The sequence below is a fragment of the Bacillus rossius genome, chromosome 1 (genome assembly GCF_032445375.1).
Source record: "Bacillus rossius redtenbacheri isolate Brsri chromosome 1, Brsri_v3, whole genome shotgun sequence".
NCBI classification, from domain to species: Eukaryota; Metazoa; Arthropoda; class Insecta; order Phasmatodea; family Bacillidae; genus Bacillus; species Bacillus rossius.
In genome coordinates, this window is record NC_086330.1 from 335667000 (window position 1) to 335694189 (window position 27190).

The 27190-nt window shown below is 36.3% G+C and overlaps 1 protein-coding gene across 1 annotated transcript in view; it reads left to right on the forward strand.

Annotated features, from left to right (window-relative positions):
- Positions 1 to 928: 928 nt before the first annotated feature.
- LOC134528148 (acid sphingomyelinase-like phosphodiesterase 3b) overlaps positions 929 to 27190 on the forward strand; it is a 270302-nt gene continuing 244040 nt past the window's right edge. The window contains exon 1 of the mRNA XM_063361477.1: positions 929 to 1444. The gene's annotated coding sequence lies outside the window, so the exon portion shown is untranslated. The remainder of the gene's footprint in view (positions 1445 to 27190) is intronic.

Sequence of the window (27190 nt, forward strand, 5' to 3'; positions counted from 1 at the left end):
TTTTTAGAGTCGGTTAAACTGATGCTTTGTTTAAGGCTTTTTTTCCCAACTTTTAATGTTTCGTTTACTAAATTTACTTTCGTAATCGCTGAAATGTGTTCAGGAATTATGATTATTCCATTTGAATGTAAAATTTTAGTTAACCATTTTATTTCCTCAAACAAGCCGATGAAAAAAAAAACTACAAGATTTTAAGGATATTAAATGTTGCTGCATGTGCAAAAAAAATATAATTTGTGTAAATGCAAGAAACATTTTATCGTTAGTCAGATATTTCTATTCGTCGCGTGGATGAGAACCACGTGTTCACAATAACGCGATATTTTTTTTTTCTGTCGCGTTGCGGCTTACGTTATTGCGTCATATGTTATTACAGCAATTAAAAAATATAAAAAAAAATCAAGAAAATGTATAAGCTCTCGGAATATGACTCTACCGCGAAGTTGCGCGAGCGAGGCGGAAAACTCCGGAGATTTCGGAGGACTGACCAGGGGTCAATGAAACGCAGGCTTCCTCGGCAGGGGTGGTGGGAAGGCGCGCGCACGCGCAGAGCCGCCGAGTTCCCCGGGCTCGCGACGCGCGGACGGGCGGCATCCAGTCCAGTCGCTCGCCTCGCCCGCCTTCGGCCGCGTTCGGCTCCTCGGCGCTCGGGTTACTTCGGGAGAGGGAGAGTTGGGCTCGCGGCGCCTGGAGGGGTATACCGTCCCGGCGAGCCATCGGCGCGAGTTCGCCGCCGTGTGGGGTGTGCTCTTAACGCTTCCTTCAGAAGCGAACCGCGCTCTTCGCGAACCTAGCGGTTCCGTTCGGAACGTCCGAACTTCAACTTAAAACAAACGTAGGCAAGCTAGCAAAGTAGGGACGTAGAATTAGGAACAATAGCATACGTGTGTACAAGACGCATAGCGATAATAAAGACAAGAACGTAGAAACAAACATTCTAATCATTTGAACGGTCACTGAGTGTGAAGACAATTTTTTTTTTTTCCATCGGTTCGGTGCACGAAGGAAGTGAAACTACGCGCTGTTCGCGAGATCGTGGTACCGATGGTCGTCCCGTGAGCTGCCATGCCGGAGGAACGCCGGCGAAGGGAAATTCGCGAGACCGCGAGGAAAAGTTTTCCCGAGAAACCCGGCGTAATGAAGCGAGGGGGTTGAGTTTCGCTTTCCGAGGGGGGAAGTTGAAGTTTTCCCCGAAAGGCGGTTCCTCTCTCCCGTCCCCCTAACTTCCACCGGGTTGTGGCATCGATTGAGGTTGTCTTCGGGGAACGGTATATATAATTTTTTTTCTTTAGAAGCCGCGCCTAGCGCGAGGCGACGCGAAAATCGCGGATCTCGTGTCACCCGTGTCGCTGTGACACCGTCGATCAAACAGCAGCAAGAGAAAGGAAGGTGTCATCCGGGGGCTCCCGTTTCATGCGGTCATCAGTCTCAGCGGGGAAGACAGGTGAGTAGTGAATCCAAAAGGGTCCACGCGTTCAGTGAATATATTTATCACATTTAATTTGGACTTTAAAAAAAATTGTTTGTCTGTAAAGTCGGTTTACGGACGATAGTTTAACGTGACAACGTCATAACAAAACATTGATGAAATGATTGCATACTTTTATGAATAAAATTTAATAATTTTTATTGAAATATCACTATTTTGTATGGATACAAAGAAAGTTTTATAACTTTAACGAAGAGATTATTTTAACTATAACTTTTATACATGTTTCCTATTTAACTTCTTCCAATCTGTGTTATTCTGTTAAGGATAGGATGATGAAAGGAAAAGTAGGAAACGAATGGGAGTGTTTCAAGTTTAATGTGTCTGGAAAAAGTCAAATCGATGGCTGTTACAATCGAATAGAAGAGAGATAGATGCGGCGCAAACGTACAATGAGCGTAACGGGACACAGAGTAACGGGACAATGTGCGTAACGGGACATTTTTTCGTGCGTGCAGCCGACGTTCATCGATTTATTAGACGTTGTCACGTCAAAAACCTATGCTTATGCTACCGTTTCGTTTGAGCCAGTCTTTCTGAAACTCTGAAACGTGTTACGCACGCTAAATTTTCTAACAGTGAATTTTTGAAAATTGTAATATGAACCGCTTTACAATGTTGATGAAGAGTGTAGTCAAAATGTTTTCATTTGCTCTATGGTTTACTGGTTTAAACATAACAATTTTCTTTTTTTTTGTAAATTGTCCGTTCAAATTTCAACTTACTCAGAAAACGTTGTTGTAAATGGTTAATAAATACAGATTGTTTAATTACTATACTTTTACGCCAGCTAATACGTAGGATTATATACATGTTTTAATGACACATCTTTCCCAGAGTTTGACAAGTAAAAATGTTTGGGAAAACTGTTCGTTAAAGTCTTGTCGATGAGGTCATGGCAGACGGTAGCACACGAACACACAAACCAGTTATATCGACACAGAAGTAGGCCGTTGCCTACAGTAACAAATCCCAGCGTTTTCGTGGAGTGGCTGAAATCCGGATGTCCGGATCAAGGTTCGAACCCTGGTCTCTCCTGGCTTCATCGGTCGGTAGGAGTTGGGGATAGCCTTGAACTGCCAAAATTCTTGTACATTTGAGTAATTTAATGAAATTGCTGCTGTGGCTATTAACTAACTAAATATTTACTTATAATTTCATTGAAACAGCAAAAATACCTTCCCTAGAGAATCTGTCCCAAAAAAAGAAGGTGCAGGTGAAGACACAAAGAAAAACAGTTTAGTATGTTATTTTAACCCAAACTAAGTGAAACATCCCCCCCCCCCCAACATTATATATGTGTACATAACACTGTTTATAAAATTGTTTCTTATTATTCTTTATGATAGGACACATACTTTAACGCGTTTCTATGTTATTAAAAATTAAAATTATTAAACAAAAATTAAAGTTATTAAAAATTTAAATAACAAAGTTTCATTAAAAACCCAGGTTTATTATTATTTATTTCATCATGAGGTCGATTGTTGTCACAGTACTCTTAAGAGCTTAAAAAATCCTTAATGAATAAAGTCGGTTAGAGGAAATTAAGTGATTCACTATGAATGACGTCTTAAAATTTTCATTAACCAGTAGACTTAAGTATATGGTTTTCTTCTAGAACAGTAAGTTTTGTTAAGTAGACATAAAAGAGAGAAAATTTAAAAAATGACAGTATTAAATTCATGAACAATCACTAAACGCTGAAAGCTACAAAACTGGTTAATATACCACTGTAAAGAAGGGCCATGTCAATTACTTCAAATACGTCTTTTCTCAAAAGTAGCCAACCAGTGGTATCCATTTTCCAAATAACACTGTCAAAGCAACTTAAAGTTGTTTACTGTTGACAGAACAGAAGTGGAAAAATGATAGGTAAACCGAAAGTTCTATCTCTGAGAACTTTTGAACTGATGAAAATTTACTGCGACTTCCGGTTGCGTAGGGACATCAGCGGACGGGAGGAGAGTCTAGGACCAGTGGTTAGGGTTATAAAAAATCGGAACTTTGTTTTTTTTTCTAAATTACGAGCACTCGGTAGGTATCCAAGGGGTCTCCGTGCCCTTCGCTACTTTGGAAGTACATTGCCCAGTGACGTAGCCAGAGCAAAAGTTTTTAATTTGATAACACTGATCTCCTTAAGGGGAATTACGCCCTTTCCATCTTGGAATTTTGGATGTTTTGCTAGATTTCTAATTTTTAACTATTAACCAATTGTTTTAATATTTGAAGGCGTAAATAACATCTCCCAGATCTTGTACATCTTTTTTGAACTACGTGTTTACTAACAAGCTCTAGTCTGTAAGCGCCGCGAGGAAATAACTTATTATTTCACGCGAGCGACCACAACTATCATGATAATAACACAAGTTCGCAAGTGCGACAAGAAGCCAAAGCTAATTCCTTTTCCATGTTGACCCAAAGGAAAAAAAAAAACTCAACACGGTAGCTTTATTGCAAACAGTATCGGGATATTTGAAAAAGCACGATGGTGAGACCCAAAACCTCCTTAAATTCACGAAGAACCCTGGCTTTTAATTAAAAAGAGATATTTGTAAATTTGAAAATATTATTATCTAAGATTAATTGAACTTAAACTAAATATGTTGAAATGGTGATAAGATAGTAAGACAGTGAAAACATTATAATCTTTTCAACGTGCTTGTTAACTTGTTTATAACGGATCACGCCACTCGGAAGTCGTACTAATAGCGTAATTTCTCAGAAGTTCAGTTGTTTTGAGACTATGATGACAGAAAATTCTGTGTAAATGCTGTGATTTTCACCAATGTATGATTTAAGGTCGCACGGTTGTGAACTAGGTTTAAACTCGACTGGGAACTCCACGCAATGAAGCTCTAGAAAGATAATTTTCTTCAGCGCTATTCTTTAAAACATTATAATACTGTTACGAACGTTAGCAAGGCCACGTCACGCGCAGGTGCAGTGCTTTCTGGGCTGCATCACATGCCGCCGTAACATGAGATGTGCTGTGTGCACCTGGGTCGCCGATTTATCTTCCTCCAGCCCTCCGCTCCCCCCGCGCCCAACTGTTAGTTTGAAATCCGAAACCTGCCAGCTGCGGAGTTACGCGAGCCTCCGACACGTGTTTTTTGAGAGATTTCTGCTGTCGGGACGGCTCGGAATGACGCGACTGGCCCCGGCCGCTCTCGTGAGTTCTGGAATTTCGCCGGGGCCTATATATATGCCCCAGCACGTCAGGGCAGGGAGTGAGTCGGAGTTCAGAGAGAGAGAGAGTTCAGGCAGGAGCCTTCCCGCAGCGGAGCTTACAGGGCGATAGTGCCGCGGGTGCGGCAGAGTGGCGAAGTCCTTGAACGAAGGTTCCAGGGCAGTGAGTGAGTGAGTGAAGTCGGGAGTTTTCCCGCGGTGGAGTTTTCGGGCGATATTTCGCGGGCATGGCGGAGTCCCGGGCGAAGTTGCGAGCGAGGCGTCGAGTGGGATCTCGGTGAAGGCAAGTGCGTCGGCGGTGGCGGAGTGCAGCGACGAAGTCCCGCGGCGGAGATCCACGAGGGGTGCTGCGGTGAGAGTTGCGCCAGAGTTGCGGCCCAGCGAGGTGTGTGGATTGTGAGAAACGAGTGACTGGAGGAAGCAACATTTTTTAAGTACAATTGATTAATTGACATTTTTAGATTATTAGCTAGTAATGTAAATAGTGGCAATAAATAAAACTGTATGTGATAAAAATCTTTAATTGGGCTATCCTTTACGAAACCGCGGTAAATCGTAACAATACGTTCTTTGAATGATTCTTGCAATGGGGAAGTTTGATTTAAAACATGGTTAGTGACAAACTTTATTTGCTGGTATTCACGGCAACATAAAATAACTGCTATAATGGACAAGTTATATGAACACGGGAACACATTCCCATATCACAATTTAACGTCTCTGTCTCTTTCTTAAACATTATTTTTATGTATGACAGACAGTGGAAACCAGCTATGACGTATATCCATAAAAATGTTTTTAATGCCTGTTCTATACACCTTTCAAAGAAACCATAAATGATTTTGAAAAAAAAAATCACTACATACAAATATAATGTTTCTATTTTAATTTGGTCCAGGCAATTTAAAGCAACCGAAAATATAGCTCAGCGAACATACCAGCATTGAAGTGGCCCTCACAAATTTAAATAACGGTGAGGTTTTTGAATCGAACCCACGACCCCATAACCATTGCTGGGAATTCGTAAAAAGTGAACATATCACGATATGTCATCCTGTTGAAGAAATTTTGCTTGCATTTGTAGCCACATTTTAAAATACTTTGTTTTCGTAATTTACGTTATTTTTCTCACACTGCAACTAAAATACCTTTTTTTTAGACTGCTATGTATATAAAAAAAGTGGTCTTAACGTATCATAAATAGCTATTATAAATCTTTGGCAGACAATTCCCAAATATATTTACTTCCGAAATGAAATAGGTACTGGTTATGCCCCTTCATGCATCTTGTGACCTGTCATGTATCATATAGCTACGTAAATTCCTACCATTTAAAAAAGATACGTTTTATATGTCAGATGTATCAAAAACGAACCATTTACTTAAACATATTTACTATTTAAATATATACCATAAATGTATAACATTACCAAATGGTTTTTTATCTCCGTACAAGCTAGCATGATAGTATCATAATCCAACATTCTCCGGGAATTGGAAGAAAATATTTGAAAGACTTTGATTTTTTATTTTGTATCCATACATATTTTATCAAAAATATAATTTAAATAAGTTTGTTAATGCTCTTTGTAAGAACTGTACATCGGGGGGTTATTTGTATATATATAAAAGTGTACACTATATGCAAATTTAATAAGCTATCATGTCTCAAGGTTACTTAAAGAAAGGCTTTAAAGAAACTGTATTATAAATGTTTGTGTTGGCTTAAAAACACTTGGGTTCCAAACTTTCTTCTCATACATCAATGTTTACGTTAGAATTATCGAGCATTAACACGAGCTATCAAGACCATCAAATATTTATTGTACACAAAAACATCCCGAACCTATCAAAACTACGCTGTTTTTTATAATCGTTATGTTGTGTGGTAATTTTTTGATATTTTATTTAAGTACGTTGAACAAACCCAATTAAAACATTATTGTTTCAACGTCGTTTCACGCTTATGTATTTACTTTTTAAAAGTAATTTTCCATAGTACGTTTTTACATTATAAGTCAATGTTAAACTTGTTTCGGTACACATTCACTTCTATGTTCTATGGAATTTTTAAATTTTAGTATGGATGTATTCTAAAAAGTCTCATAAATTAATACTTAAATTCTAAAAAGAGATAAATTGTTTTTTTTTTATGTTTGTAACAGATAAACTTGAAAAATCAAGTTGATTTCCAAAATTATTTTGATGCTATAAAGTTACGTCTTTTTAGATTGAAATTGTTTATGTTTAATTTTCAAAAAATGTATGGTTCCTTAAGATTTAGCAACACTTGTAACTATAAACGAATAAAAACTACCAAATTGACCAACTTACTATGCCACGATGCATAAAAAGATAAAAATCTATTAAATAAGTTCCCATTGAGATAAAGAAGTCATATACCAAGTAGAATGCAGGAAAATGTTTACAGTAAAACTAAATAATCAAAAACAAGTAGGTACCACACCTAGCTTTGTTAAAAAATCTATCTTCGCCTGCAAAAGTGAGTACCGCAACTAATTTATAATATATGGCTAGTTGTCATCAGCAGGTATTTAAATTGCAGCGTTCAAAAACTTAAAATTTTCTCCGAAATGTGATACCTGGACTTGGTAATGTCCCAGATCATGAAAACTAACACAGCAAATCCTCTGTGAATGCATCCTTAAGATGCATTCTATTCATGAAGTAAAAAAAAAATATTCTGTAAGTTGCTAAAAATGTTTGCTTTGTAAAATGAATTTAATTCAAGGTTAGAAAATATTTTATCGTACGTGTTTCCATGTCCATATCCATTGTCATTAAATAGTAACCGAATTTGTTTCTTTTCAAAAGCGTTTACGTCTTTACAATGTAAAGCGTTAACAAGCACATATATCGACTTGTCCCGAATAGACGCAGCCATAAAAGAATTGGCTCCTTTAGTTTCAAGGCTGCATTCAGGAAGAAACTATCCGTCAAGGGATCATACTTTTTTTCGACGAAAACACGTCCTAGTGTGTTAGCAAAGAAACAATGTTTTTGTCCACCACTATGGTTCGGTTTACATTCACAATCTTTTATCAGTTGATTTTTAATATCGCACGTTCAAGTTAAATCACGTGAGACTAAAAAATAAACATGCCTGGCTAAGCAAATGGCTAGCGTTACATTTTTTCTAAAAGGTAGTGCCGCAACCCTTAATAGGCTACAAAGAGGCATTAAAGGATATGAGCGACTCGTTCTTTCACGAAAGTGGATCTTTGAAACCATTTGGATGGTCAACGAAACATTTCTGGCACCCTTAAAGTTTCACTTTCGAAGAGTATTTTAGGCTGAAGGTTTCTATTTTTAAACATCCATAGAGTTAGATATATATTTATACAATGCTGCCGTATTTTTCAAAATTGAATGTTTGTCTCTAGTGAATTAAGTGCCATACATAGTTTTTAAGTTTCTACCAATATTATGTCAAATGTAATTTGTTGCCGTTGTGCAATGAGAGCCAGAGAGAGGGAGAGAGAGAGAATACGTCTCTGTGCTTATCGAACAAGGAATAATTTAATGTGCAACTTAAACAAATGTATGCGAGTTGCAATAAATATGGCGAGACGTATTTACATAGGCTACATATTTAAGCGACTAATTTTTTGTTATCTTTTTGACATTCACTTTTATATTTCATGCAGAATGCAAATATTTTAACGTATAGTTTTTAAATTGCACATCTCGAGCTTTTAAGTGGTTATTTATTTTAAAAAATTGAAATAATAATCCTTTTAAATTCTAGAAACAGTAAAATGAGTGTTGCGTTGATATTTTAAATCACGAATTACACAGCCTGGAATATTTGCACTGCAAATTGCGTTCACGGGGTTATCAGCAATTAAAAACCCATTACACGTAATGGATGGGATTGCAGCTGTTTCATTTTGAACCTGGGATTGTTTCTGGTTAGCGATGCGAAATTTCCACGCGTTGAGCAGAAAGCCGCAAATTTCTCGGCCGTGCAGAGTATTACTACATCTGTGTTTTAATTGATTTTATTTCAATCCGTAGAAACGCTACGCCAGATCAGGTAGAATATATATAATATCAACTAAATTAGTATAACTTCTAATTACATTCATTTTATTATAATTTTTGTTGCATGAATATGGAAATTGCCTTTTGGAGCACTTACCTAAAGCTGGTCAAATTTAGCACATTGAGCAAAATTTTGTAAAATAGCATGTACGCTAAACCTCACTTAACTTTCCATATACATTTATTTTTTTTCGATAATGACATGTCGGCATCTACGGAGAATTTTAGAAATAAATATCTTAGTAATTGACACAACAGTTAAATATTAGACACGCATTTGAGAGAACCATGGTTCTAAACACACGTTATCAGTCTTTATTTGAACTGTTTAATTTTTTCCCATCAAAATGTTTCTCTGAATAGGTTATGATCTGTTTATGTCCTAATATCCTTGACTTGTAAACTGTTTGTCCACTACTAATTTTCTTATTAATGAGACATAGAACCAAAATGTATTTATGAAACTTAACTAAATTTAAAAAAAAAATAGCTACTAGTTATTTTTGATCAGCGATTATTTGGTGCTTTTAAATTGCCTGAATAAAATTCTGAAAATTTATTTATTAATGCGCAGGGTTTTTTTTAAAAAAATAATCAATATAGTTTATTTGTTTGGCAATAAGTAAACACGAAGTAAACAGTTATAAATTTATCACTAAATTTATACACGGACTGCAGTGATAGCTAAAATTCTTAAAGAATAGCGCTAAAGGAAATGCCTCTTTAGAGTTTTACTAATGCCACTTACAAAGCAGAACCAAGACAAGAGAGAAAAGTTACTCTTTATAACTGGTACAAAACTTGCACGGTTACCTTAGCAGATTGTCAAGAAATGTAGTTCCTTATTCGCAGCCGGATAAAGCCTTTCTAATCTTGGTTTTCCGAGATATTTCTGATACCTACTATTCGAGGAAAACTTTGCGATATTTTCTTACATTCACTTGCTACAGAACTTGGTCGTTATATTTTCCAATATATATATATATATATATATATATATATATATATATATATATATGGCTAAATAAGCTAAATAAAAACATATTTCTCTTTATTTATAGTTCAATACTTACCTGTGCTCTTAATGATTCGTCCATGAAAGCCAATTAAATATTACGTAAGATCATTGGTTTGAATTATACTCTATAGATAAAAATAACCAGTTTCCGTCAAAAATAATAATTCCTGTAAAAAACTAAAGAATGTATGTGCCACGTATGCCTACTACTATAGATTAACATTAGAACTGTTTTGAACTAAAAAAACAGACTATAATGCAAAATAAATCTAGGGATGATAAGTAGGCAATATAATGGTAATTTTTATTTACGTAATTTAACATAAGTTGCCATATAATATACAATATTATATGTAAGCTCCTCGGTTCATGTGGCCAGAGCACTGATTTGCTACAAAGGTAACTAGGAGCCCAATATATTCTTATAATCTCAAAGGACCCGTTGTCTTTAAGCCTTTATGCATGACCATGCGGCTTAAAGCCATATATATTAGACTAACATATTTTATTCTGGCGAGAGAAGACTTTAGGATGCGTTTTTCCCGCAAAAAAAGCGGCAAAGTAACACCCAAGTAATACGGTTTTAGTATTGAGTGCACTTTCCTGCACACTCAACTCACATGAATGCCAAGTGATTTTAGTTTCCCGCCATGTTATGGCTGCATCTGTGTTAGTGAAGCGGGATGATAAAAGCGACGCTCGCTGGTGCTTCTAGCGCGGCGTCGCCTCTGAACTGGCGCGCAGTCTTCTCGTGCATTAAGCAACTATGAGAACTGAGCGGTAACCATAACATTATATGGCGTAGAAATGAATATTAATGTTTAATGCAAGTCTCTTGAGTGCTTTCAAGAGTCAACGGGGGTATTTTATTCCTAAAAATTCTTCTGAAAACAAGCGATTTATCCATTTTCACTCTTCATAAAATTACAGTTTAAAAATGAAAGACTGTATCAGAACTATTTATTCCTCTCTCAAATTACTTTTGTAAACAGATGCGACTCTGATGTATTGAGCAGTTTTTCAAATCGCGTCCATAAAAATGTATCAGTTATACATTTTAATAGTATCATCTCTATGTGTTGTTGAGTGTTGGTTAAAGATCACAATGAAAGAGTAACTCAAACAGATTTTTTAAACGCATGCGTGATTACTGCTTTGTTGCTTCTTTTTTTCGCTTGCAGCGCCACCTACGCAAAATTGCGAACCCTGAACGTCAAGTTTTTTTTGTATTCTTGCAATTTGCTAAGATATAATCTGTAATTTCAGTTCAACGTGCGTTTCGTAAAGTTTAATTGTGATACCCCGTGTGGCAAAATCATACGCCGATGGTCGAGACGACAGAGCTCTTTTCCGCTAGCCTGCACGTTCACCTCACAACACCATGCGAATTTTTTTTCTTTTATGTTTTACATAAGATCGTGTCTACGTTCATCCGCTACTTAATGACTTGCTACGCGAGCCAATGACATGTGTTTCGAGAGATTTCTGCCGTCGTGTCGGCGCGCAATGACGCGACTGGCCCCAGCCGCGCTCGTGAGTTACAGAAATGGCGGCTGATACATAAAAAGAGGACGTCGGCCTCAGAAAAGAGAGTCAGTTCAGAGTTCAGGCGCGAGATCTCCCGCGGCGGAGCTTCCGGGGCGATAGTGCCGCGGGTGCGGCAGAGTGGCGAAGTCCTTGGACGAAGGTTCCAGGGCAGGGAGTGAGTGAGTGAGTGGAGTCGGAAGTTTTCCCACGGCGAATTTTCCGGGCGATAATGTCGCGGGCGCGGCGGAGTCCCGAGCGAAGTTCCGAGTGAGGCATCGAGTGGATCCTCGGCGAAGGCAAGTGCGTCGGCGGCGGCGGAGTGCGGTGACGGAGTCCCGCGGCTGAGATCCACGAGGGGCGCTGCGGCGAAAGTTGAGTCAGAGGTGCAGCCCAGCGAGGTGTGTGGATTGTTAGAAACGAGTGACTGGTGAAGCAAAATTTTTTTTCAGTGCAATTGATTATTTGGCAATTTTATAAGATTAATTTTAAGTGACATAAGTAGTGGCCATCAATAAAACTGCGCAGTGTAGTAAAATCTTTAATTGGGCTATCCTTTACGAACCCGCGGTAAATCGTAACAGTATTATAATATACTACTGAAACTGGGATATTTTTTATGTACACCCCAGATCATCACCTATTGCCGTATCCCATTGTATACTTACCAGATGTTGGCTCTAGCTTTTTTATTAATTCGTTCGTACAAATATATTCATGCTTTGATATGCACGGGAAAATTTGCGGATTCAGTTCATGATATGCTGGAGTTAGAATTATTGTATCTATGCCATTGGTTCACATTTACCAGGCACTGTGGGCCAATGAAAACCCATCGACCAAAGACGCATCTATTAACTGGTTGCCCAGAAGAGACGTTTCACAAGTCAGCAGCCTACGAACTGGTGTCATTTGTCCAAGTAGGCTAACCTAGAGGTCATTGAACCATGTGTGGAATTTTATTTCTTATTTTGTGGGAGTAATTTCGCCATCTGTGGTGTAATGCTCGAACCAAAAGTTCACAAATACAGATGGAAACTTTTATAGTGATAACCGTTTAACGAATGTTAACAAGAGGGGAAGTAATTTAATAAAAAGGGTACAAATCCAGGGTTTATTATTATCTTTTAAAGTTATTTTCACTTTTATCGGAGCCATTTGTTTACATATTTAAAAATTTATCTCTGCTATTCAAATAATTCTGTATTCGACGTAGCTGCTCCGGCAACAAAATATATAGTGGCGGGTGGTGTAACTACGTTTGATTCCCGTTAAGAAATGTATTTTAAAACGCAATTTGCGTTCATGTATCTTGCTTGGCATTATCTTAAATTTATTCTGTATTAGATTGCGTGCCCGAGTCTCGTATCATAATTATTGTATTTGCAACATGAAAACACATGAATTTACTCGTTACCAAGGCTATATGTTACACATCTCTGGCGAGTGCTGAAAGAATCGCTCACATCCCCCCCCCCCCCCTCAAACCATAGCCATACGCAAAGTTACGCTGGTTGGTGACTTCATTCCACTCCAGGTTAGACTCAACTTGCGTACGTGTTAAAAATCAATTTTAAAGTGCTCATTCGTCTATAAAGATGTCACGTACTTTGGTGGATTACACGTGTTTGGGCAACCACTTACCCTTGGGGTCATCTAGAGCACTGTGGTCCAATCATTAACGCAAGGCAAACATATGTTTAAGTCTAATTTACTAACCAATTTATTAATCCTCAAAATAACTGTGACTGTAGCAACACAGTTTTGGTAAAGATCGCTCTTTCTTCTTCTTAAACTACAGAGCAACTCGTAAATTCTAACGTAGACAGTATTGACATTTTGGTTTTACAACCGAATGTATTTATTTGAGGCTTATTTCTAAGTACCAACTAGGTAATCTGGTTGGAGCCCTCGCTTGGAGCAACAAAATCAATCTTGCAAATAAAGGAGCGTATCAAACATTCAGACGGGTTCATTCCCCACGAAGTAATTTGAATGCAAAATTATTAGATATTTCTTCCGACAATTCCGGAAAAGTTTGAAAGAATTATAATGCAAGTTCCTAACCTTAAGTATTTTCAAAGGGATTTTTTTCTCTGTTTTGAAGTTTGTACGTAAGGGATGGAAATTGTTTCTGATTCGGCTACTTCTAAGATAATTTCTTAATTTCTCTGCGTGTTCGGAGAATGGCATCAGCTCATTGGCTTCTCACTTGAGACATGTCTTGTCTTGGTCTGCAAGATAAGATAATTTTTCAATTGAGAGGTTCTCATTAAGTCAGTGGCATAGAAATAAATTTTGAGACAATCATGATTCAACCAATAGGTAAAATTATTTAATTATTAATTAATGCAGTTTTTTGTAAATTTAAAGAACGTGTTTAAATTTAAACGTTTAAAAATTTTAAAATTTTGAGTATGTATTTTTATAATATTTAGTAATTAAAAATAATTTCACTTATTCGTTTTACAATTTCGTTAAAATATGCATAAATGGACATTGATTTATTCATTTAAAGAAAACAATATTTCGTGCAGGCTTAGTTTTTAACTGTTCACCAACAAGATTATTAAATGAAATTTTAATTAATAAAAATAATTTGTAGAAATATTAATTTTATGTTAATTTTTTTAACGACAGCGAAGTCAGCAGGGACGATGATACACGACACAGAACAGTGATATTATTAGAGACTTGCAAATTTCGCGGATTCATTTTGGTGTCAGGCTAAATTTTCACACACACATATATATATATATATAGTGTAACGTCATATGATACCCTATTAGATGGTTTCTTATGCTGAACCCATACTTATTTTTCGTGTGTCGGTGTGATTCGTTCTCACTACTGCTAGCTACTGGTAGCTGACTGGCCCACAGTTACGTAGGGGAGAGGCTCAACAATTATGAGCCAATGAGCAAAGCAATGCTAAGGTAAAAAAGACGTTTGCAGTTTTAACTGGTGACCGAACGTATCCGCGAAATTTCCAAGTCCCTAAATGTTAGGAACCGGCTATGGCCTGAGTTAAAGTAAATAACCACATTTATGCGTACACGTGGAGTTACTTCCGGGCAAACATTTGAAAAACCGAAATCGACATACTTGAAACGGAATTGAAACCCGTGACCTCAATAATGCATGTCTAGTGTAACACGTGCGCCAACTCACTCCTAATACTAAATTTAAATTTCATCTTAATTTTCGTGCTAATGAAAATATAAATTTTTACGTTAAAAGTATACTGGGAAAAAAATTACAAGACAATTTTCTGCTACTGTGCAATATGAGACAGCTTGTTTACAATTTCTGGTTTAAAAAAATGTAATGTTAGCACTTAAAAAATAATGAAGTTGGTTGGTTTTTATCCCCCTTCTTTTCAGTTACTTACGGTATTGGAGTTTAAATTGCCTGCCAAACAAAGTGAAATCAACTGAATGATCCGCTAATACCCAAGGGAGACGCCACGAAATAAAATTATCGCAGGAACAAAAATCTTTAACCAGAGAAACATTTAAACTGTATTGAGAAATCTTTCTAAAATTAAACTTTTTAAAGTATACTTCAACTAGTAATGCAGCACGCACGTGCGATATTATTTTTGCAACGTTGACGTAATTACAATAATTATTAATTAGGTGTTTGTTTTTGTTAGGCACTTCAGGCACATCGTTGGACGCTAATGATGTAAAGTATCCTTGGTCACAAATACTGTTTACGATGCAGAATTTCACTTCCAACTTTTAAAATAAACTTAATTAATTGTGTTTCATGATTTTTTTAATTTTTTTTTGCTGATATCCATTTATATATGAGTTGGTGCTAACAATTATAATATACTATTTACAAATTACCTTTCACAGTGTGCAGCAGTGACATCAAGAAATTGTTGAATTGAGAGTAATAAAAATTTAAAATTGTTAAGATATTTTCTTCATAGACATGTATTATCTTTTAAATATTTATTTAAGGGAAAAGTTAGTCTTAGGAAAATTACTATACATACCGGGTAATGTATAATATCAATTGAACTTGTGAAACATTAACAAAAATGTATTTATACATTTGGCATGCCCGTAAATTAAACTCTGCTATCGTTGACTTTGAAATGCAAAATAAAGTAAATCTGCACTAGCCCAGGTGGGACTTTAGTTGAACGTTTGAGTTAATCTTAATTTTTTTTTATTTGCAACCTTAATGCATTAGAGCACATAGAAAGCACAGGCGAACCTATTGATGTGACAAAACAAATATTACGGAGACAGCAACGGTGACAGCACAGATGAACACAGTAGGCGTCCTAAGACAACAGTTTCGGGAAATGAGATCTTTTCCTGTCCTCAGGCACAAACTGTCTTTGCTGTCCTTTTGCTGCCCACATGATCTATTTAATATCATCGTTGGGTTCTCTGTTTGTCGCTTTTGTCCAGTGTGGTCTTTATGTACTGTCCTTGTTGTTACTGCCTCATCGTTGTTAGCCAACTGTGTCCGAAAGTTAAGTTATAATTTTTTAAATAATTCCTTTCAAGGATATTTTCTTTGCGGTTTATGTTTTTAATTTTTTTACATCGGCTGATTTTGGCTTGTTTTCTATGTGTTTGTATGATCATATTTTTTGTATATTTATTTTTTGTTCGTTATTGAGGTTTCTTATGACAACAGTGTAACCTACAAGACTTTTATCTAAAATAACATCTTTAATCAAGCTGTTAATTACAAGAACAAAACATAGCACGAATTTCATAAAATTATACAAAAAGGGCATTGATTTGTTTAACTAATGTTTGTTGGTCTAGATGGCTGAAAACAAATGGTTGTTATACTTTTATATTTGTTGCTGTAAACTCGTCGTTCCAGAATTATTAAGTGAACATTAAAATCACTTATCTTTTGTGCAAAATTTCCTTTCTGGTAATTTGCTGTTATATAGGCGTAACTATTGCCTCAATTTGGAGTCCAAAATATAACTTACAATTAGTAAGTTAAATTCTGCACATTTCCGATCGACTTAAGCCACGCAATCATGTACATTACCTATAAGCGTACGGAGTCTTAACAAGGTCTCTGTTAAATAATAATGTTGGCCTTCAATTTAAAAAAAAAATAATCCAAGGATCTGTAAGGTCTTGTGTGGACCTAGTGGTTCGTTTGTGAAGCCCCGTCCGGTAGGTCCCTGCACGCCATTGGCTGGCGACGCAGAACTGTGGCGTCGGCGAAGTGGCGGGGGAGGTGGGTCCTTGTGGAGAGAGTGTGGAGGAGAGTGTGGAGGAGAGAGCCGAGAGAGGAGAACGCGCGGTGTACCCACAGTGGTACGACACACGCGATGCTCACTGTACGGTAGTGAAGTGAATAAAGGGGTTGGAAACGCGCCGTGCATCTATGATTTCGTTCGTCTCGGTAGCTCCCGATAACTAGTACACCCCCTTCCCTTTCCACAGTGAAGTTGGGGGCGGGCGGCAAGCCAGGGGCGGTAGCATTGTGTTGAGGCACAGTGACCAGAACGTGACAACGGCGTGGAAGAACAGCCGTTACAGATCTTTATAAGTTTCGTAAAATTACATGAAGTGAATTTATATACTTTGATCATTAACTCCTAAGAATTATGTGGAAGCATTAACTATCCAAAACCTATAAAATTTTTGTTACTCCTACAGAAAAATATAGCACTCCTCCTTTCACGCACATGAATGTTCTGTTTTCAACAGAACATATAACTCGAAGTCTTTCAGTTTCCGGAAATACGAAGAATCCTTCGTTTATTAAAAAAAAAAAAAAATTATCTTAAAAAATTCGAAATTTTTTCTTTTTTAGATAAAAATAATCATGAAATTTATTGTTATTTATAACAGTGTATCTTTCAGATGTAATTGAGGCTACATGAAGTGGAAATGTTAAGGCTTATGATAGGCTTTTACCTTTTTGTATATTAGTTTAAACCTTCAAAAAAAACTTTTGGTTTTCAAACATGAAAATGAATGGATTACAGATAAGAGAGAGAAAAAATTCACGCTTCTGAAAGAAAAAAAAATTAATAGGAATGAATGCGCCTTAGTTTCTATTTAACAAACTGAGAAATTCCCTGGTACGAAATTTGCGAAGGGAAAAATTTCTTTGACAATCAAATACTTTTACGCATCGGAACGCACAAAAAGAGAGCACAAACGTTTTGCGAAAAGATTACGCTTCGAAATATTTATTAAAACTTCAGGAAAAAAGAAAATTATGATTTCAATTTGTTGAACTGGCACGATGTTTCATCGTCTTCGTAATTATCGAATTTCTCGTCCATTCATCCATCACGGAAAGTGAATTTTTTTTTCCTTACATCGCAAGACAATTATCGGGAAAATGTTCCCGATTTCCTCGAAGATGGGAGAGATGTATCGAAAAACCATCAAAAACGTTTCAAGAGACTCTCTGGAATCACGTTTCTATCAACGCTCGAATAATTATTAAATGCGATTATTACTTTTAATATATCGGCTATTCAAAATGTTAAAAAATAAAGTTTCATATATTTCTACTGGTTAAAGAACTTAGTCAAGCATTTTACCATTAAGATTTTTGCAAGACTTGATTATATTGAAAAATGTAATAGAATTTTGAACACTTAAGTTTAAGCTCTTGAGCATGTGAAGTTTTGGACCAACAGAATATTTAAATTCTTTAATGTTCTACCTATTAACAAAATATAAAGTATGTACCAAGTATGACAGTGAGTTTAGCATAAGCATGCAGTTCAACATTTGGAGCCGACAATGCTACTGACTCGCAGTTTATCTGTAATAATAATTTGGGCCAATGAGAGTTATCAACCAAAAAAGCATCCGTTACAGGAAACCCAGTCGAGACGCCTGACAAGTCAGCAGCCAATCAACAGGTGACATTTGGCCGAGTAAGCAGAGTAGGTATTATGCAAGCTATCCTGGAGATCATTGTACCCAATGTTTTTTTTTTAGTTCTACCTATACTATGTGCAATTTTGTTATAGCTTTAGTTTGTGTTTGTATTTGAAGCCAATGGAGAAAATAAATGTTTTTATCTTACATAACTATTTAAAGTGCCATTTTTCTTTTATAAATAATTAGAAGTAGAAGATTTTATGATACGTCAAGTTCAATCCTTTCATCTCCGTTGGGTGTGTTAATGTACTAAAGTGTGGTATACTATTTATAATTTTTTAAAAATATTTAATGGTGGCCATTATATAAAAAGAGTTAGTTTATTATTTTTTCATATTAAAATTTATTAAAAATTTAAATTCTAATTTTAGTTAAAAAAATATTCACACTTGTTTTTCATGTTAATTTACATGTCAAACAATTATTTTTTCGGCAGTTACATTACTCTGCTGTTGCTTATGTACAGAAAAGATGTGTGACAATGAAATTAATTAAGTTATTTCAATATTTCAATCGTTTCTCGTTCTAGGGAATCCTATTTAAATTTTAAACAAATTACACTTGTGTTAGAAAAACTGTTAAATTATTTTTTTTTACCGTAGAACTATTTTTTTAAAACATAGAAACGATTTTGTTCCGATTAAAAGACGCTCAGAGGTTGTCTGAAAAGTAAATATATTAAGGCGAGGATATTTTAAAAGAACATAGGATGCTTAAAATCACTGGAATAAAAATTAAAAACATAAGTTTTGCACTGGAAACTAAGATAGGAACATATATACCTTGGTTAAAAACACGTATGATGTCATATGGATACCAAATGGGCAGCAAACAAAAATTAAAAAAAAAAAAAAAAACTCAAATTAAACAAGTGTGCTGGTGCCAGATATCGTTTACATTAATAATTCATTTTAATAAACTGAAAACAATACACAATTAAATATATTTTATCTCTAATAAAATTCTGTGTTTGCACTTCGTGTAATGGCATAAAGCCATATCGAAAATACGGCATCATTTCGTAATTTTCGTGGTTCATATTTCTGGGATATCATTACATCAACTCAACCACAAGGAATCACGGGTAGTTGGAAAAATGTTAAAAATAAATTTCAATGCAAATTTCATTTAAGCACGAGTACCTGTAAGAAAAAATATTAATCTGGCATTCATTAGTCGGATGTAAAAGTAAAAGAAGGATTATATACATACATGTATATATATACATATATATATATATATATATATATATATATATATATACCGAGAGCACTATCCTACACTTGTTATTCCTGTTCCATTCTTCAAAGAATCTGTATCTTGGTATTTCCACATTTAATTTCTGCCTAGATGAGGGGTGTTTTTGCGGATTTTATATGCATGAATTAATTAGTTAAATACCTGAGCCGCTGTTGTGTTTAACTGGATATAGCAATGGGATTGTTTTAACTGATGGGAGTGAAAAAATATTAAAAACTTTTTACAAACAGGCGTTATGAATGATGACAGTGATGTTACGCAAAATGACGGGAAATACAACTCGAACTCGAGAAAACTTAAAAATAGGGGCATGCATAATTCACGAAAAGATTCCTCGATTAGCTGAAAGTTAAAAAACACTGTAACATCGTCTGTGTTTCATGATTGGGTATCTTTCTTTCAGGTAAATGACGATTTTTACAACTCCAATCGCAGTAATTCATTGCTAGGGACCGGAAAAATTCGCGTTTTCAATGACCTCTATGATAGACTCCATGTTCTTCTATGTACTTGTGCAGATTACACTTGCTGATTGGCTACTAACTCGTGACACATGTTAACTGGGAAGCTTGTGATTCGATACTTCTTCTGTCTAACGTTTTTCATTGGTCCAGAGTCCTTCTGATAAACTGTGGCCCAATCACTGAAGCAGCAAGAAAGGCAAATGCACTTGGATTCTAGCCTATCGCGAAATGAACCCGTGAATTTTTCAGGTCTCTATTCATTGCGAAAGCAAACGCGTCTGAGTGGCTCGGTCAAATAAGTCTCTCTCGCAGACGGCCGCCAATCACATGGAAGAAACCGCTGGTATAAGTACATTGTTGCAGACTAATAGGCGTTCAGATTTATTCGCAAAAATGCCTGCCCTTACTTATAAAGTAATCATCATCATCTGTGTAAAGGGTTGGATAAAATTAAATTCTCATATTCATCGACATATTAGCTTGTAAATTTATTATTCCGAAATCCGCGTTATTTTCTGTTACAATAATTAAAAGGGACAGGAAAAATTCGCGGGTTCAATGACCTGTAGGATGAACTCCATCGTTCTACGTACACTCGGTAAAATGCCACCCACTCATTGGCTGCTATCTTGTGAGACGTCCCAACGTAGCAGCCTGTGATTCGATAAAGCTTTGGTCGGGTGTTTCTCATTGGCACAGAGTCATCCAGGTGAGTTGTGAGCCAATGGCAGAGGCAGCACTGAGGTATAATCATTTGCATTTTAGCCTATCGCGAAATGAATTCGCGAATTTTTCCGGTCTCTAATAATTAACTCCACACATTCAACGCATAAAAGTTGAAGTATAAATTCCATTAGTTGCTCCCAAATTTTGCCTTGCAGTCGGATTGTATGTTATATGGTTACTAGTCAGTTGTAGGGCACCTAAAATGATGAACATAATAGACTAATTTAATTTACGCGAAATATTTACTAAAAAATAAATTTCTTATCATTTTGTTCAAAGAAAATTATTATATCTATATGAAATGATGGAAATTATATTTTACAAAAATTTGTTTTTAATTAAGAACCTCATGAAAAACTACATTGCGTTTATATTGTCTCTGGTAATTCAATAATCTTCCTTGCTGTGGAATACATTCACTCACTATACCCCAGGATGGCATCTGTAATGGCAGTGCGATTAATATGAAGGTGCTCAACTGAATAGAGTTCGAAACAGCATTAGCATGATACAATTAAATTGTACATTAACATCTATCCACAATCAATTTAATCATACCATTAACGCTGGAAAATTGACACAACAGTGATTGGTAGATTCACGTTTGCAAGTGGAGGCCAACAACTTGATTTATATTCAACAGATAAACGCGGCCAAAACGTGGAAAACCAAGCAACGGATTGTTGCTTTATCACTAACAAAATGCTGAAACTATCGGCCTCGTCAAAATATGACTCTATGCCCACCACGCATATTATCTTTGCGCCACTGACTCGGCAGCAATGCTAGGAGGAACAGGTTATCAAAGAGCAATTTAAACGTTACACTTTAAGCGCATGAAAACAGAATTCATACACCGTTCCAGAGTCAGTCAGTGAGTCAGTGAAAAGCGTATTTATAATGTAGAAGGTTCTGTAACATTTTCATTGGTTTATTTTCCTTCGAGACTTGTCAAAAATGTCTGTGGTTCAGTGAGAACGCAGTTCGTGTGTATTATGGTGGTATTTGCACTACAGTCTCTCTTTGAAACGCTAAATATTCAGGTCTCTACTTACTCCTAATTTTATTTAATGTTTAAGTCATACAGTCCTGTTTACTCTCGTGGATTTTATTGTCAAAGAATTCGGGCTTAGTAACATCTGTCAGTCATACTAAAAGCTGTTCGCGCTTAATACACTTTTATTGCTCTGCGTAAAACAAAGAGACGGAGAAGTGAATGAAATTATTGTTTTGAGAAGGGGAGGTGGTGTACGTTGTAAAAATAATTCTTAGAATTACATGTACAAAGTATTAGTGATTTTAATTTTTTCCATCGAGTAATTTAAAGTACAATTAGATGTAATTTTACGCTAATGTTTCAAGGAACCAAAGTGTTTTGCATGATTCGTATTAAATACACGAATGTTTATATTTGGTTTTAATAACATACAACTGATTTGGTAAATTGACTTTTGAATGCAGATGTGAAGTTACGGTAAACGGATTAAATACACACCAACATGTAAAGCGTATTTTCCATATGTTTGGAATAATGTATTTACAATTCCGATAGCATACATATATACACACTTAAATGCAGGAATACATGTACATAAACTAGTGTAGTTTAAAATTTTCAACAGCAAAGTCTACTACCACATTTATATGTGTAAAGTACACCATTTTTTCTTACAGTTTAATTAATTGCAAGCAAATTCCTACTGGATAGTGGCAACGTCCACCACATTTCACACCGGCGAGGAAGCACGCACCATACATCGCGAGGCACGTATGTACAGTTTGCATCCCCGATCGTGCACACTGGCTCTCAGGAAACCAGCTCTTGGGGTGGCAGGGGGGATCCCATAAATCGGGGTCGACTCCCGGAACGGGGTGTATTTTTTTTTTCCCTTGAGAGCGCGACTTGTTCTAGCACCGCCGATAAATTGAAGGTTATTTCGGTGCTGAGAACAAGGCAACGCCGGCCTGTTCGCCCCGGGCCACGGGCGGTGTGTACTCCGGCTCCAGGAGACAAGTTATGGAGCCCTAGCACGCAAGTGTATCACCTCGCGCCCTCGAAACATGTCCGTAGCCTGGAGGGGGGGGGGGGGGGGAGTAGTTCCGTAGGGTTTCCGGACCCCCACCTTCCAGGATTTGAAAAAAAAAAAACTAACGAGCGAAGACACAATGACAAAACTACAGCAACTTAGCTAAACGAGATTACAGAGAGATTTATTTTAAAAGAATATTACTGTAATCCATAGTGGGCTATAATGCTGTTTTTTTTTCTCTCCCCATTAAAGTTGGACATGCGGCTGGAATTTTTGTATTTCTAAGCAGACTGTATTTAGTGCTAGTTTTCACACATGTTGATACTGTAAGCATATATTTCGTTATAATTTGACGCGTGTAATTCGTGTGTTTAATAAGGTGTGTTTTAACGAAATCATCAAACATTTGAATTATTCGTAATGTGTAGAACGTGATTGTGAGCCCGTTGTTTTAATCAGAGTACGTATATTCACCTTCGTCAAGGGATATGTACATCCATCCCTAAATCCCCACCTAAATCCTAAATAATATATTATTGCCACCATAAAAATATAAAGAATTCTAAAGCTAACATAGGGAAAAGGAAATACTGCGTACGCTACTGACCTTAACCCAAGCATTCTGATCCTTTTTTAAAGCAGTATTACCTAATACTACACTCCCAAACAATCGATATTCATGAGATGGTAAGCACTAATTAATTATTTTTTCATACGTTCATTAGTTCATTTATATATTCGTACTTTCAACACGAACGAATTGTCTACCAGAAAAATTGAAGACATACTTTTAGAAAATCGCCTTGCTAGGATTTGGTATTGGGTGTTGTGTTATACCCGCTCACCAAAACGCTGCAATAAGCAGCGGGAAACCACAGTATAATGACCTTGATTAAGCATGCCCCATTACTCACCACGGTCAGTGTCAGCTGACAATTGTGGTTTAGAAGCTTCAGTATTTTAACAGAATTGATCATAAACATTATTCATTTTTAGGTAATCTATATATTATTAAATAATAATTTTTGTATAATTTTGTAAGTACTATTAAAACAATCTAATTTTTTCTGTGTTTTTTATCAGAAGGCATAATACACCAAATAAAATATAGAACATAAAAATATTAAAAACTTTCCTTTATTAGTTTACGCGTGTTTGGCCCCCAGATTATTTTCTAAAATGATACCTGGATTTTAAAAAAAATTTTAAGTTAGTTATCACAGGCCTGGATAACAAGTCCGGGAGGGTAAGTTCGGCCGATATTGCGATCCTAGCCGCAGGCAAATATAATGAGTTAGTGATCAACGAGTAATATGTATCCAACCAAACTATACCCATCCATTTACCGTCCGTATAATCTCTTCTCTGCCTAGGCTTTAACTTACCTTGAACTAATAAGTAGTTTCCAAACTTACTTAAAGTCTGCTTTGTGCTTATGAACTGAACTCCATCGTGAATAATACCGCTGAGAGGCCATACTTGCAGTATTTGTTTTTAGGGTGGATATATTAAGAAATGTTAGTTTTTCTGAAACATTAAATAATCTGAGCTATCTCTAAAGCACGAATAACCACATGACATATCTATATTTTCATACCTCGCTCAACAAAAGTGTTTTAAACCTAAAATTTATGTCAGATAAAGTATTTTTGTAGGAATAACTATTTAGCACGTCAAACAGGTCAATCAAAATACTTTCAGTTTAATTTTCAAAGCGGTACATGATGAAGATTACTTTTCTATAGCTATAGAACCACGTTCGTTGAGCGTATTCAAAGGTTAAATCGAAATTTCTTTCGTACATTAAATTCTTTTTAAAGTGCTGATTGGGCGATAGGAAAGTCATAAAATTGGGCGAGTTATATGTGTTTGGGTTAACTTGTTCATAACTGACGCAGGGTCTCCAAGGGCGTGTCAGAATCACTGTAGTCCAATCATCAACGTGAAGAAGGTGTATATTTAACTGTTGTGTCTGATTCCTGGTTGGTGTTCTTCTCATATTTATTTTATAAACAGGGCCTGATTAACCCTTAGGTTAGTTAGGCTGCAGCCTAGAGCGCGTGGTATTCGAAGGGGGGGGGGGGGGGCGCCGCGCGCTGAAATCGTGTCTTCGCATGCACTATGAATCTAGCATCATTGCATCTACCCCACATATTTCAACTAGACCGAGACAAAACACTAAAACTAAATGCGCTGTGAACTGAAAAAATTGGGACTCCCTGATTTTAACTTTTATAGGTAGTATGGATCATGTTAAAATTTTCACACTAGTAAACAAAGTCAAAACTAATATACTACTTTTTAGGCCCACCGTAGCACACACACCTGGCGGGGGCGCGTCCTCATAATTAATTAGCCTAGGGCGGTCAAAACTCTTGAAGTTGCTGTTTATAAAGTAGTGTAAAAATTAATGGTATGATAAAGTAACACTATACCGCACGCACCTCTTTAACTATTCCATTTCCTTGTTATTATTTTTAGTTTCAGAATCTTTTGGTATGAATATTTGACTGCGTGTGCATATTTTGCTATGTTTCACAGCAAATTCGGTCGTCAGAGCCCATGGCGTACGTAACTACTGGGCCATGTACCTTTTTCACGGAAAGATTTCCAGATCAGCTGTGTTTAAAAAATGTGTAGCATCGTCCGTGTTTCGTGGTTGGCTGGGTTTATTTCAGGTGCACGTCTACTCTCAGCTACCAATGACAGCCATCCAGTGCAGAAGCAAACGCATCCTGAATGGCACCGGGCAAAATTGGGGCAACGGCTTATGTTGCAGACGGCCGCCATTTACAAGTATACACTCTAACTAGCGCGTGGCATAACTTGTTGCAGTCTAACGAGCAATCCGATTATTTTGCGGAAATAAAACGCATGCCTCTGTTTGCAAAAGGTCATGCCAACTATCCAACATTTAAACCGTGAGTAAACAACTGCTGCCCTGAAGATATCGACTGCAATCTCAACCGAAACAATAACCGAGCAACTTAAAAAAATAATAATCATGAAAGTCTTATTAGAACTCTTCTTTTTTCTTCACTACTTGCACCGTGGTCACGCACGAGAAGTTCGTTCACGTGTTTCTTTTTTCGCAGCTGGGGGAAAGAATGCAACATTTTCGAAATGTTTCTTAATAAAAGTCGAGGTTCCGAAAAAAAATAATACCTACAATATGGCAAACGAGGTCGAGCCATATTTTATGTGAGATCTACTAATTTTCTAGCTCTGGGAACACTTAAATTAAACTACTAGTGGGCAACCGTGTAAAGGTACTAGTGATAAAAAAAAGGTTTTCAGTCATGAGAGACAGTTTACTGTTTCATGAACTATTTAAACCTAGAAGATGGCGTATGCAATGTGCGCTGAAACCTCGTCAATGAGCTACTTAACGTCACGGGTAAAGTGGAAAAGACTACAGCTTGCTGGCAATGGACGACAGAAGTCTGTAAACTGCAATGATTTATTAACTGACCCAAAATTATTTTATCATATACTGTAGTGGTATTACGCCAAATTACCAAAAACTTTACTTTGGCTGCCAGATGAAATAACAGTTGTCACAATACATTTATTAGCAAACTATTTGTAAAACGAAATTTATGTCAATTTACTTTTAACTACATTGTTGTTATTAGGTCTTCAAGTTATATAAATAGCCTTTATTGAGATACAAACCCCATTTGGAACGCGAAATTCAAAACCAAGAGAAACCAGTAACTCTAGTATGTAGAACAGAGATCCACTACGAAACACTCATTTTTTGGGGTCAGCCTGGATTGCAAATATTTGTAAAATTATTTTTATTTTTTTTTTTAAAAATACCTAACTTGTTATTAGGACACGCCCGTTGTACTGAAAGTCAATGAATAAACTACTTTAAAAAGCACGGAAAAAAAATAAATGTAGCAGAAGCCAGTGAACATATGACACCTAATTTATTATACATACGTTGGTAGGGCCTAACCTGGCAACAGAAAGTAACATGAATTTCGCAAAAAAAATACAAATAAATATTCACGTTTCGTCACTTATTCATTTGGTAGCAAATATAGCTTGGAGCACAAATACAACAGCTTTTTTTAACTCGGCCTCGACACCCCCGAACAAGTTACAAAAATAGAGAATAAATGATTACTCAATCACGTGTAACCTTGACACGTGTGACTTGTTATCCGCCATTGAGCACTTTAAAACTGCCTAGGGTGAAATACATACGTCAACTAATAGTAATTATGCTTTAATTTTTTTTCTAACACTTAGTAAATGCGTTTTTCTCGTACTGTAATAATATAGTTTTTTTTAATGCTCTCAGTATATGGCATTTGTTAGGAGTAATTTCGTGGATGGAGCGGGTCGATTGTAACGGTGCTGCCATCGTTGGAAGACTCGGGAATCTCGAAAACATGGTGGACGCGCGTGATTTATCCGTATATATTGCTTTCGTGAACACCGCAGAATTTACACCACACATATGTATTAAAATTATTTATAATAGTACAACTATCCTTTCATACTTTATGTTA